This window comes from Dromiciops gliroides, chromosome 6 (genome assembly GCF_019393635.1).
Source record: "Dromiciops gliroides isolate mDroGli1 chromosome 6, mDroGli1.pri, whole genome shotgun sequence".
Lineage (NCBI taxonomy): Eukaryota > Metazoa > Chordata > Mammalia > Microbiotheria > Microbiotheriidae > Dromiciops > Dromiciops gliroides.
Window position 1 is genome coordinate 250,399,142 of NC_057866.1, and position 14,132 is coordinate 250,413,273.

The following is a 14,132-nucleotide window of genomic DNA, read 5'->3' on the forward strand; positions in this document are numbered from 1 at the left end:
GTCTGAGGCTGGATTTGAACTCAGGTACTCCTGAATCCAGGGCCGGTGCTTTATCCACTGCGCCACCTAGCTGCCCCCCCAAGTTGTATTTTTTTAAATGAGATTTTGTTTATAGGTGTTTGGAGTTACTGTTCTCCTCCGAGTTTGTATCTTGGGCAACCCTGACATTATAACAGAGCTTTATTTTTGTGTGTATCTTATTTCCCAGATTGGAACTTTGTTTTAGGACCAAGCTCTGTACACTTCTAGTAGAACCGTCATGGCCAGTCTGTTCTATCTGCTGCTCTGATGTGGCTCTGCTTTTTTTTTTTTAGGTGGGGGGGATATGGGGCAGGGGGTGATGGTGAGATGGGGAAGGAATTAGCAGGGGATGAGTTTGAGGTCCCTTCTCTGGAAAGAAGAAAGAAGGGTTTCTTAAGCATTTACTATAAAGATACACATACAAGCAAAATCAGACAATTCATGTCCTAAGGGAATTTACATTATAGTGGGGGAAGCAAACACCCGGAAAGCAGGGTAAAGGAGATGAAGGCATATAGTTTGTTTTTTTTGTTTGTTTGTTTGTTTTTGTGAGGCCACTGGGGTTAAGTGACTTGCCCGGGGTCACACAGCTAGTAAGTGTTAAGTGTCTGAGATCAGATTTGAACTCTGGTCCTCCTGACTCCAGGGCTGGTGCTCTATCCACTGTGCCACCTAGCCACCCCTGGCATATAGTTTTGAAGTCCAGAAAGTTGGGAACAGAACTGGGAGGGGAATAAAGGCTGATTGGCTTAGGCTCCTTCACCAAATGGAGGCTGACGGAGGAATTCACCAATGGAAGAAGAAGGCGTGCCTGGTAGAGGGATAGCCCAGCACTAGAAGCCTATCTCTGGGGTTGGCCAGTTCAAGTTTCCCATCCCCTCTATGGGGCCAGAGCAACAGTACTGCAGTTCTGTTCTGCTCTTGGTGTCTGGCTCTGAGATCCCTGTCCACTCTTGTTCCATGGTTTCTGACCTAGTCTCTTGACTATGGGTCAAATTTGTGATCCTGTAAAGGAAAGATGAACTCCCATGGTTTCTCCTTAGGTTTCTGATCACTCCCCACTGTGGCCCTTTTGTCTGAGACCTTTGTTGGAATAGTCATCTGGGGGCCTAGGGGCACTGCTTCCTCCTGTTCTGCCATCTTGGCTGGTCTCCCTCTTTCTTGAATCCAAAATCACATATATTTAGAGTATAAAGACTATTAAGTCTCAGAGGTGGGATTTTTAACCTAGGTTTTCCTAACTCCAAGTTGAATACTCTATTCACTATGTTATCCTGCCTTTTATATGCTGTTTATTTTAGGAAACAGAAGTGGAATCATGGAGTTGATGGTTTAACCAAAGGGAAAGAGCCAGAGTAGAGAGAAGGGGAAAGAACACTCTTAAAAAGCGTGACCAAGAGGGGCAGCTAGGTGGTGCAGTGGATAGAGCACCGACCCTGGAGTCAGGAGGACCTGAGTTCAAATCTGGCCTCAGACACTTAACACTTACTAGCTGTGTGACCCTGGGCAAGTCACTTAACCCCAATGGCCTAAAAAAAAAAAAAAAAAGCATGACCAAGAGAATGATCATATTGGCCCCAACTCCCTGACACTAGTCTCCTTGCTATTCCACAAAAAAGAAACTCCATCTCTCAATTCAAGGCATTTTCACTTGTTGTCCCCACGCATGGAATGCTCTCCTTCCTTATATTCACCTCCTGGTTTCCATCAAGTACTGGGTAAAATCCCACCTTCTACAGGAGATCTTTCCCAATCCCTCTTAATTCTAGTGCCTTCCCTGTGTTGATTTTTTCTAATTTATCCTCTATCTAACTTGATTATGGTGATGATTTGTGTGTTGTCTCCCCCAGTAGATTATCAACTCTTTGAAAGCACAGACTATCTTTCATAGTTTCTTTGTATCTCCTGGCATATAGCAGGCATTTAAGGTTTACTGACTGACTTAGTGACTTTAGTGCCTTCTCTAGTAAAACTACAGACTGTTCCCGAGAATAGTTGAACCATTGCTCCAGCAATGAATTAGTGTGCCTTTCTTCCCTCTGCCTATCCAGCATTTAACATTTTTGTCTTGTCATTTTTGATAATCCAGTGAGTAAAACCTCAGAGATGAATTAATGTGCATTTCTTTTGTTATTAGTTATTTGGAACATTCTATCCTCCAGCTTTTAACAGTTTATATTTTTCTTTTTTGGAATCTGTTCATATCCTTTGACCACTTTTTTATTAGGAACTATTTCTTATTTTTATTTGTAGAAACTTCTTAGATGTTTTAGATGTCAATTATATTTGCTATGAAGACCTTTTCCTTCCCAAATGAAATCTTTTCTTTTTGTTCTAGCTGCATTGATTTTTTTTCATGTAAACACTTCTTAATATTATGTAACTGAAATATTTTATTTCTTCTTTTGCGATTATTTCAATTCTTTTTTTGGTTAAGAATTCTTTTTTCATTCTCTTCTAATCTTTTATATGACGTGATTTTTCATATTTTTTGTTTCCATTTGAGTTTATTATGATATATGATGTTAATTATTGATATAAACCTAATTTTTGCCAAACTACTTTTCAGTTTTCCCAGGATTGCTAAAACCACAATTGGTATTGTTGGAGTATATTAAACACTAGTTATTATGTCCAGTTGTTGCTGTGTTCATTCCATTGGTCACTTTTTTATCTTTAACCAGTTCCAAATAGTTTTGATAACTTGCTACCTTAAAACATTGTCTGAGATCTGACAACATTAGTCTCCTTTTCTTTTAATTACCTCCTTTGAGGTTATTGACCTTTTATTCCTCCAGGTGAATTTTATTATTATTTTTCCTAGTTTTAGAAAATAATACTTTGTTATTTGGTTGATACATCTTTCATTCTGTAAATATATTAAGGTAGTATAATGATCTTTAAAAATTATACTGGTAGAACCTGACCAGAAAGCAAGGGAAAGCTCTCAGATGTTTGGTTTTTTTTCAGACCAGAATGGTGATTTCATTGGTATAGGAAACTCCCTCTACAAAAGGATGACTGCAGGGCAGCTAGGTGGCACAGTGGATAGAGCACTGGCCCTGGAGTCAGGAGGACCTGAGTTTAAATCTGGCCTCAAACACTTGACACTTACTAGCTGTGTGACCTTGGGCAAGTCACTTAATCCCACTTGCCTTACCAAAAAGAAAAAAGGATAACTGCACTGCAGATTTTAGTCTTTAAAAGTTGCCAGGGGCATTGAAAGTTTAAGTAATATGCCAGAGGTCACTCAGTCCTTATGGGTGAGTATCAAGATTTTAACCTAGCTCTTCTTGACTCCAAGGCCAACTATCTACCCATCATGCTATAGCTGGCTCATGTATTCTTATATTTCTATAAAGAACTTTTGATAGTTCTGATGAGTCTTGAGTTTCCTGATTTTATAGTAATATTGAATGGAATTTATTTCTCTTAGCTCCTCCTATTGAAAATTTCCTTTTTCTAAACTCTCTGAAGTCTGGCTTCCAAATTCATTATTCATCTGAAATTGCTTTTTCTAAAGTTACCAATGATCTTTTAATTGCCAAATATAATGGCCTTTTCTCAATCCTTGTTCTGCTGGATAGCATCCTTCTGCAACCTTAACACTGTTGATTGACCTCTACTTGATACTATCTTCTCTCTAAGTTTGCATGATATTGCTCTCCCCTGTTTTTCTCCCTACCTATTTGCTTCTTTCTTCTCAGTCTCTTTTGTGGGATCTTTATCCAGGTTATGCCCAATTTCGGTGAGTGTCCTCCAGGGCTTGGTCTTAGACCCTCTTCTCTTCTCCCTCTATACTATTTTTCTTGATGATCTCATCAGTTCTCATGAATCTAATTATCATCTCTATTTATCTAGTCATAATCTCCCTCCTGATCTCCCATCTCACATCTTCAAATGCCCATTGGATATCTTGAACTGAATGTCTTTAAGCATTCTATGGGAGAATCAGAATTGAAGTAGCTCAAAAGAAACAAGAGATGCATAAATTTAGAGACATCTTCACTCGAAATTTTCACATGGACTCTGTGTGCCCAACCTGTGGTGGAACCTTCCAAGCTCATATTGGTCTGATCAGCCACAGTCAAATACACTGTACCTTGACTCCAACATAATGATGTCATTTTGGTCCTCTTCAAGACTGAAAGATGACAACCAACCAACCAAGTACAAATTTGAACTCATTATCTTTCCCTCAAAACTCTTCCCCTCTTCCTAATTTTCCTATTATTGTCAAGGGCACCATCATCCTTTAGGTCATTCTCGATCACAATCTAGGTGTCACCCTCTACACATAACTCCCCATATCCAATTTGTTCACAGATCCTTTTATTTTGACTTTTCCAGTATTTCTTATATGCATCCTCTTCTCTCCACTCACACAACCATCACCCCTCTAACAGTCAACATCATCTCACACCTAGACTACTTACAGTAGCCTTCTGGTTGGTCTCCCTGTTGCATCTCCCCTAAATCTAGGCCTTATTACATATAACTATCCACGTGATTTTCTTTTTTTTTTCTTTTCTTTTTTTTTAGTGAGGCAATGGGGGTTAAGTGACTTGCCCAGGGTCACACAGCTAGTAAGTGTTAAGTGTCTGAGGCCGGATTTGAACTCAGGTACTCCTGACTCCAGGGCCGTATCCACATGATTTTCTAAAGCTCAGATTTGGCCAAGTCACCCCACAACTCTAGTGGCTCCCCATTATCTCCAGGATCAAATAGAAAATCCTCTATAGTTAGTTCTGCTATAATTCTTCTTTTGAGAATGTGAGTTTTTTCCAATGTGATTGATATATTAGGGAACAATTCTGAATTTAACAAAAATTTTGGATTTTTTTATGTGTGATTTCATCCCTGAGAAAGAGCAAGAACACAAAAAACTCCACTATTTACCATCCTATAAACTACAACCCTTTAGAGTCCTACTTTAATAAGCTTAGCATCCTTTAATCAGAGAAGTGAATGGACCTAAACTATGTTTTAAAATTCTTTAGCTGCTCTGAGATTTTCCAAGTTATTAGTAAGAGTAAAAATAAAATCATTATTAGCTGGACCTGCCCCCACAGTGGTATATGGTGTGGCATCCTAGCTTATATATTCAGTAAGAGATCAGACTTCCTCAGAGCCACTCTCTTTGTACACTATGATGGCGTTTAAGGGCATACACAACAAAACAGTGGAGAAAAATTTTTATTTAAATCAATCAAATGTAACTCAAAAAACACTATTGAAATTGTAAAAGGTCCTTAAGTACTCCTTAAGGTCATTGTGAAGCGAATAGAAGGCTCTAGTCTAGGGTTAAAAGAAGGTACTCCTCACCAGGTTGTCTTTGAAGCTGAGAAGGGGCAAACTCAGGCTTATCTTCCATTCTGAGTGTCACCATTTTCTTTTACCTTCAACATGCCATGATGCTGGCTGCCCCACAGGTAGTCTAGTCCCTATCTCAACCCTTTTAGGACAGACTCTGCCTTGCTTCACCCTTTTCTGTTGCTGTGGAACCAACTTCTCTCCCTGTTCTTGGCCTAAGCTTCTTTGCTAACAAAGAAACAAATGGGGTGTCTGAAAGATCTACTACCATTCAGCCCCAATTCCCACAGGATATTTTTCTGACTATAGAAAACTATATCTTCGAGGAGACTATGCAATTAGTTTCTGGAAACTTGCCCCATGGGGCACTGAAACCCACACTAGCCCTAAAGCTTGGGGAGGAAGGTCACCACATACATACACACATACATACATACATACATACATACATATATATATGTGTGTGTGTGTGTGTGTGTGTGTGTGTATGTACATTTGTCTTCCCTGATGGATAAGCTACTTGATGATGGGAATTATTTTGGTTTTTGTCTTCGTATCCTTAGCAGCTAGCACAGCAATGGAAACAAAGCAGATACCCACCAATTAGGGAATGGCTCAATAAATCATAGTACATGAATATAGTGGAATATTACTGTAGTTTAAGAAATTATTAATACGGTACATTAAAAGACATATGGGGGGCAGCTAGGTGGTGCAGTGGATGGAGCACCGGCCCTGGAGTCAGGAGTACCTGAGTTCAAATCCGGCCTCAGACACATAACACTTACTAGCTGTGTGACCCTGGGCAAGTCACTTAACCCCAATTGCCTCACTAAAAAAAAAAAAAAGACATATGAATTGGGGGCAGCTAGGTAGTGCAGCGGATAGAGCACTGGCCCTGGATTAAGGAGGACCTGAGTTCAAATCTGACCTCAGACACTTGACACTTACTAGCTGGGAGACCCTGGGCAAGTCACTTAACCCTTATTGCCCCGCAAAAACAAAAACAAAAAAAGACATATGAATTGATTAAAAGGGACGTAAAAAGAACCATGAAGACCAAATATACAAAATGACTACAAAAATGCAAATTGAAATAACAACCAGAAAAGAATAAAAACTGAATGAACTGCCCAAGGTTCTGAAAGGACCCAATCTAAATTCAAAACCCTATTGTCATTGAACCGCCATAAACTTTACCCTTAATGATTAACACACTTCCCCCATGTCACATCCTACTCATGCCATTTCCTTGCTCCTAACTGTGGGATTCCTTATTCCTATTCTTCTCAACTCCCCCAACGCTATCTCACACGAAAATTACCCACCCCTTCCATGTCGCCCTCTGCGATGCCTGCTCCATAGGTAACAACCTTGTTTCATTTGACATCTTTTCCTTTCCCACTCCTCTCATCTTCTGGCTTTCACTGATACAGCTTTATTGACCTCTCTTTTCAGCACTGGCTGAACTTTGTGGAGACGGGAAGCTCCTTGCTCCCCCTTGTCACTTCCAGGTTCTTTCCCTACCACTATCACTCAGTAATTTCTCTTCCTCTGAGGTTCACTTAGTCCATATCTAACACCCAATCACAATTCTGGTAGCTGTTATGTAGAGGCCTCTAGGATGCTCCCCTTCCTCAATGAGTTCAATACCTGGCTCATAATCTTCCTCTCCTTCTCAACTCATTTCTCAGACATCCTAAACTACCACTTCTTTGACTTATTCATTTCCCATGACCTATTCCTCTAGGGGCAGTTAGGTGGCACAGTGGATAGAGCACCGGCCCTGGATTCAGGAGGAGCTGAGTTCAAATCCAGCCTCAGACACTTGATACTTACTAGCTGTGTGACCCTGGGCAAGTCACTTAACCCCAATTGGTTCACCAAAAAAAAAAAAATTAAAAAGAGCATTACAAAAAAAATGACCTATTCCTCTAACTCACCTCAGTCATACACAAAAATATTGGATCTTGCTATCATATGCAAATGCACCACTTCCGTACCCATGAACTCTTAAATTTCTTTATCTGATTATGATCTGTTGGCATTCCTTATTTAGCTCTACCTTCCAAAACCAAAGCCTGTTTTTCATCCACACTGTGCCCTTCAAGCTCTCAGTCCCTCAGTTCTCCAATCCAATCCAATCCAATCCAAAAAATATTTATCAAGAGCCCACTATATTCCAGGCAAGCCTATTACACTCACACTAGCTATACTCTCCTCTTTTCCCCATGTTGGTGAACTAGTTCAACTTTGTCTTCTCTTAAGTCCTGTGTCCCCTTATTGTAAGCACTAAGGGCAAGATGGCAGGACCAGATAGACCAGATAGTCCTGCCAAGCCCAGTTTGGCTCACTCCCCCCATCCCCTGCCAATACATGTGTGGCTGAATGAACATAGAAAAAAATCATGCAATTATGATGACTGGGTCCACTACAACTTTTGTTAAATAACCCCAGGGGGGCCCTCACTCCTGCAAGGTAATCCTTTGAAACCTCCCTAATTAACTCACTTCTGCTCCTTACCACAGGAGCTCTTCAAAACCTTTTCAGCTCCCCTCAAACCTCCAATGGCTCCCTTTCTCCCTATCTTCTCAACTGAGAACCTTGCCCCATATTTTAATGAAAATATTGAAGTCATTAACCAAGAACTCACTCTTCTCCCCTCCTCCTTATCTCACATCACCCATATGCCTTCTACCAGTCTATCTATCCTCCTTCACCTTTGTCTCACACCATGGCCAAGGTCAACCCCTCTACAGGTACAAGTTATCCCATTCCATTCCATCTTCTCCAGCAGATTGCCTCCCCCCACCTCCCACTCCCTACACTGTCCACATTCTCTCTTTTACCTTCAATCCCCCTCTGGTTACTGGTTGTTCCCCTATTGCCTAAAAATAAACTCATCTCTCCCCATCATCAAAAAACCCTTCACTTGTTCCATCCCTATTATCATCCCTCAGGTGATCCATTCCCATTCAATCATCTCGCATCCTTCCTGCCTTTTGTGGCTAAACTTCTTGGGAAGCCTATCTACTTCATTTTGTCTCACTCTCTTTTTGACTCTAGTCTAACTCCTGAACTCATCATCCAACAGAAACTGCTCACTCCAAAGTTACCATTGATCTCTCTCTCTCTCTTTTTTGTGAGGCAATGGGGGGGGGGGTTAAGTGACTTGCCCAGGGTCACACAGCTAGTAAATGTCAAGTGTCTGAGGCCGGATTTGAACTCAGGTCCTCCTGAATCCAGGGCCAGTGCTTTATCCACTGAGCCACCTAGCTGCCCCACTATTGATCTCTTAATTGACCAATCTAATGGCCTTTTCTCAATTCTCATTCTTCATCCCTCTACAGAATGTCACCTTCTTCTCCTTAATATTCTCTTCTCTCTGGGTTTTCAGAACTGCACTCTCTGCTGTTTCTCTACTACCTAACTGCTCCTTCTTAGCTTCTTTTACTATACCTTCATCCAGGTCAACCTGCTAATGGTGGGATCCCACAATTCTCTGTCTTGTCCCCTCTTCTCTTCTTCCTCTAGTGTTTCACTTCATTGTGTAATTTTTGTTAAGAGAAAGAAGCTTGAAAATCTTTTTGAGGATGTGGTATTCATCTTTCCTTTTAGATTTGTGATATTTTTTTATTTATCTGTTTATGATCTAAGTTTTCATTGGTTTTTTGTGGGGTTTTTTGGGGGGGGTGAGGCAATTGGGGTTAAGTGACTTGCCCAGGGTCACACAGCTAGTAAGTATCAAGTGTCTGAGGGCAGATTTGAACTCAGGTCCTCCTGACTCCAGGGCTGGTGCTCTATCCAGTACACCACCTAGCTGCCCCTCATTGAGTTTTATTCTACTTGAAATGAGTTTTTTTTTTCTTTAAATTCCCTCATTCCTCACTTTCTGACTTCCTCCACTTCATTTGTGGGCATACCTCCAAGGCTGGAGAGTACAGCTGTTTCAATCTCCTCCCACACTGAGGGAGTTAGTCTTTACCAGATTAAGTAGCCTCTAAGCTGACCAGAAAAGCTCTAACTTGAATACATCCTTTTCTTCACACTCCATGCAGTCATAAACACTGATTCATCCCTTCCCCGGTTTCTTCTTTCTCTCCTCCTTTCCTACTATGCTTTGACTGAAGCAGGATTTGCTTCTTTTGCTTGAGTGGTGAGTAGTTGTGAAGGTGTTCCGTGAAGAATCTCTGAAACTAGGGGTCCCTTACCTAGAGGTCTCCCAGGCGGAAGTCAGCATTCTTCCACCACAAATACACTGCTTGTGTTTAGGTAGATTTGGTGCCTACCACTCACTGCCACAGAGGGTTGGAAGCAGACGAAATGACAATCTCTACCACAGGAGGTGTTCCCAACATGACTCTGTTCATCTCTGCAGGATGGTGTTGCCCATGGAGGTTGGTGGGGTAGAGATGTTGAGTGAATATCATAAGCATTTGAATCATCTTGTTCTAGGGATTTTACCTCGTTGTGGGTGTCTCCTTTTGTTCTGTGAATTCAGCTATAATTGAAGACTGAGAGACCTACCCTTATACCTTATAGCAGGAAGGAAAGTTTCTCCTTTTATATGCATGCTCAGTGGCCATTCAGGTGTTTTCTTCACCACAAAATTGGCTCAAGGTGAAGATAAACTTCCTAATCATTAGAGCTGTCTAAAGGTGGAATGGGCTGCCTCAGGGGGCGAGCCAGAAGTCTTAAAGCACAGTTGGATGGTCAGTACTTACAAATGTCTTAGAAGAGGGGAAGCTAGGTGGCGCAGTGGATAGAGCACCGGCCCTGGAGTCGGGAGGACCTGAGTTCAAATCCGGCCTCAGACACTTAACACTGACTAGCTGTGTGACCCTGGGCAAGTCACTTAACCCCCATTGCCTCACTTAAAAAAAAAAAGTGAGTATACTTCTATGGGGGTTAGGTGGCACAGTGGGTAAAGCACTGGCCTGGATTCAGGAGGACCTGAGTTCAAATCCAGCCTCAGACACTTAACACTGACTAGCTGTGTGACCCTGGGCAAGTCACTTAACCCCCATTGCCTCACTTAAAAAAAAAAAGTGAGTATACTTCTATGGGGGTTAGGTGGCACAGTGGGTAAAGCACTGGCCTGGATTCAGGAGGACCTGAGTTCAAATCCGGCCTCAGACACTTAACACTGACTAGCTGTGTGACCCTGGGCAAGTCACTTAACCCCCATTGCCTCACTTAAAAAAAAAAAGTGAGTATACTTCTATGGGGGTTAGGTGGCACAGTGGGTAAAGCACTGGCCTGGATTCAGGAGGACCTGAGTTCAAATCCGGCCTCAGACACTTAACACTGACTAGCTGTGTGACCCTGGGCAAGTCACTTAACCCCCATTGCCTCACTTAAAAAACAAAAAAAAAAACCAAAAAAAAACCAAATGTCTTAGAAGAGATGGCTGCCCAGCTGTGGGTGGGACTAGGATGCTTCCGAAGTTCCTTCCAAGTCTGAGACAGTGTGTCTTATAATTCTTTAGTCATTGCATTTAGCTGGTATGAATGAAGCCAAACTGTGTTGTTGTTGTTGTTGTTGTTGTTGTTGTTTAGTCATGCCTGACTCTACCCGACCCCATCTGACGTTTTCTCAGTAAAGTTGCTGGAGTGGTTTGTCATTTTCTTCTCCAGCTCATTTTAGAAATGAGGAAACTGAGGCAAACAGAGTGAAGTGACTTGTCCAGGTCACACAGCTCGTAAATGTCTGAAGCTGGATTTGCACTCAGGAAGATGAGTCTTCCTGACTTCAAACCTGGCACTCTATCCACTTTGCCACCTAGCTGCCCCAAGCAGATATTGTAGTGACAGAAATGACAAAATCTGGCAATTGAGTGCCAATGTGGTGTGAGTGTGGAGTCCAGGATGATACTGGGATTAAAACCTGGGCTAATGGAAGAATGGTGGTGCCCTTGATGATAATAGGCAATTTGGGAAGTGGAGTAGGCTTTGAGGGAAAGCTATTGAATTTTGTCTTGGACATCAATAGTTTGAAATGGCTATATGACATAGGTGGGGCACATGTTCCACTTAGGTGACTGTCATCCATCTTCCTGACATGAATCTCATTCATATTGCTTGATTCTCTTTAAAATATATATAGTCCACACATTTCAAAACTTTCAAAGCTGTCCTCCTCATTTGTGCTTCCTTTTGAACTTCCTTCTGATCCATTTTGTGATATATATACACACATATATAAAAATAATATTATAAAATACTATAATAAGTATATATTATAAATAATATACATAAATGTATATGCAATATATTCCAATGATATTTTTTGTATCACTATCACTAACCCAATCTCCTCCTCTCTTAATTAAAAACTGAAAGAAAAAACCTGAACTCGTAGCAAATAATCACAGTCAAATTGATGTATGTCTCCTTGAGGCCATTAGCTCTCTGTCAGGAGGTAGGCAACATGTATCATTCTAGATCCTCTGGAAACATAGTTTGGTTATTGCACTGAGTTGCTTTTTTTCTTTACAATGTTGTTGTCTTTGTATAAATCCCTCTACTGGTTATGCTTTACTCTGTGACAATTCACACTGTGCAGACTTCTCTGTTTATTAGAATGGTATCACAATTTGTTGGGCTGCTAGACAACTGACAGGCATTTCCTTAGATTCTAGTTCTTTGCTTTTCCCCCTTTTCATCTCCCTTTCAGGATCAGGAAATTTATTTTGATTATGGATGTTTTATCCCTGATATTTTCCTTTTTCTTAACTCTTTCTTGTTTCCCTGTTGAGGTTTCTATATCCAATTGTATGTGTTCAGTCTTCTTGTTCAGTTTAGATTAGTTAAGTTAATCTTATGCCTTCTTCCACAAATGCTTCCTTTATGTTTCTTGGCATGTGCCCAAATTATGAGAAACAGTTCTAGCTCTTTCTTCCTCCTTTCTATACTAGTTTATTCCTATTACCCTCCCTGTTTTTTCCCCTCTTAAAACTCTCAGAACAGAACCAAATAACCAGCAAGTCCTCCGTTCTTCTTATTTAGCAGCCTTAAAACTCTGTGAAAACTAATTCTGAAGAGGAACTTGTTTCTCCACTTCTACCACTAGAATGTTAGCACTACATTATCATTCTGCTCCTTGTAATTACTCAAATTTACCATTCTAAATTTCTCTGGACCTTTGTGTTTGTATTTCAAATTTCCTACTCAGCTCTGGTCTTTTCATCAGAAATATTTGAAAGCTCTCTTTTTCATTAAAAATCCATTTTCCTCCCCTTAGGATTATACACAGCTTTGCAAGGTAAGTTACTCTTCGTGACATTATTTGACTTTTCAAATATTGTATTCCAAGTTCTCCTATCTTTTATGGTAAAAGCTGCGAGGGTTTTTGTTCATTCTGTTTCACCACCTTCAATGATAGTGGTGCACTGCCAATGGAAGAAGCAGTTTAAGAGGATATGAGGGGTAGAAAAACACAATTTATAGCCATAATAACAAAAGTGAAAGGGATGAACTCAACATAGAGTATAAAAGCAGAAACAAGAATACAACAATTTGTTGTTGTTTACAAGAAACACATTTGAAAAATAAAGATTCATACAAAATTACAATGAGGGGCTAGAAAGTAATTTATTAAGCTTCAGGAAATCATGACCTCAGAGAACACAATAGTAAAAATAGTTATGATTAAAAGGGACAAACAGAGAAACTATATTACTCTGAAAGGCACTAAAAACACTAAAACAATATTGGTACTTAATTTATATGCACTAAATTTCATAGTACCTAAATATTTAAAAGATAAATTAATTGAATTGCAGGGAGATATAGAAAATTATAATAGTTGGGGATCTGAATGTATTCTTTCAAAACTAGGTAGACTATAAAAAAGAAGTTAAGGACCTTAAGAGAATTTTAGAAAAGTTCTACATAACTGATGTTTACTGAATGAAAACCAAAAGGAATATACATATATCCTAGCTGCGTATGGCACCTTTGCAAAAATAGACTACATGATATGAAACAGAAATCTAATAAACAAATGCAGAAAAGAAAAAAAAATCAAGTGCATACTTTACTGTAAATGAGCTTAGGTGGCATGTCCTTTTCTTGGAAAAGCCCTTTTGATATTTTGTGATTCATGGTTTGGCATTTAGACACTTCTGTTTCCCTTTGGCTACATATAGTATTCCTGAAACTTTCCAAACCAAAATATTCTACTCTTGCCAACACCCTTCCATATGCATTGTCTCTCTCTGTTAGAAAATCATCTGGGGGGGGGGGGCGGGGGCAGCTAGATGGCACAGTGGATAAAGCACCGGCCCTGGATTCAGGAGGACCTGAGTTCAAATCTGACCTCAGACCCTTGACACTTTCTAGCTGTGTGACCCTGGGCAAGTCACTTAACCCTTATTGCCCCACCAAAAAATTAAATTTAAATAAAATTTTTAAAAAATTAAAAAAAAAAGAAAATCATCTGGGGTGGGGGGTGGCGGTGGGGGGGGGGGAGGGAGCAGCTAGGTGGTGCAGTGGATAGAGCGCCGGCCCTGGAGTCAGGAGGAACTGAGTTTAAATCCAGCCTCAGACACTTAACACCTACTAGCTGTATGACACTGGGCAAGTCACTACACTTAACACTTACTAGCTGTGTGACCCTGGGCAAGTCACTTAACCCCAGTTGCCTCACCAAAAAATAAAAATAAAAAATCTCTTGGATGGCAAGGCCCCTTTTCCTTTTTGTATTCATATCCTCAGCATTCAGCATAGTTCTAGGAACATACAATTGATATATTTTTCATTAAACTCATTTGTAATATGTTCTAGAATTTTGCTAAT

At 40.4% G+C, this 14,132-nt stretch overlaps 1 protein-coding gene across 1 annotated transcript in view; it reads right to left on the bottom strand.

Annotated features, from left to right (window-relative positions):
- The window catches only part of ARHGAP24 (Rho GTPase activating protein 24), a 109,172-nt gene that overhangs the window by 91,293 nt on the left and 3,747 nt on the right, over positions 1 to 14,132 (bottom strand). The window lies entirely within an intron of this gene.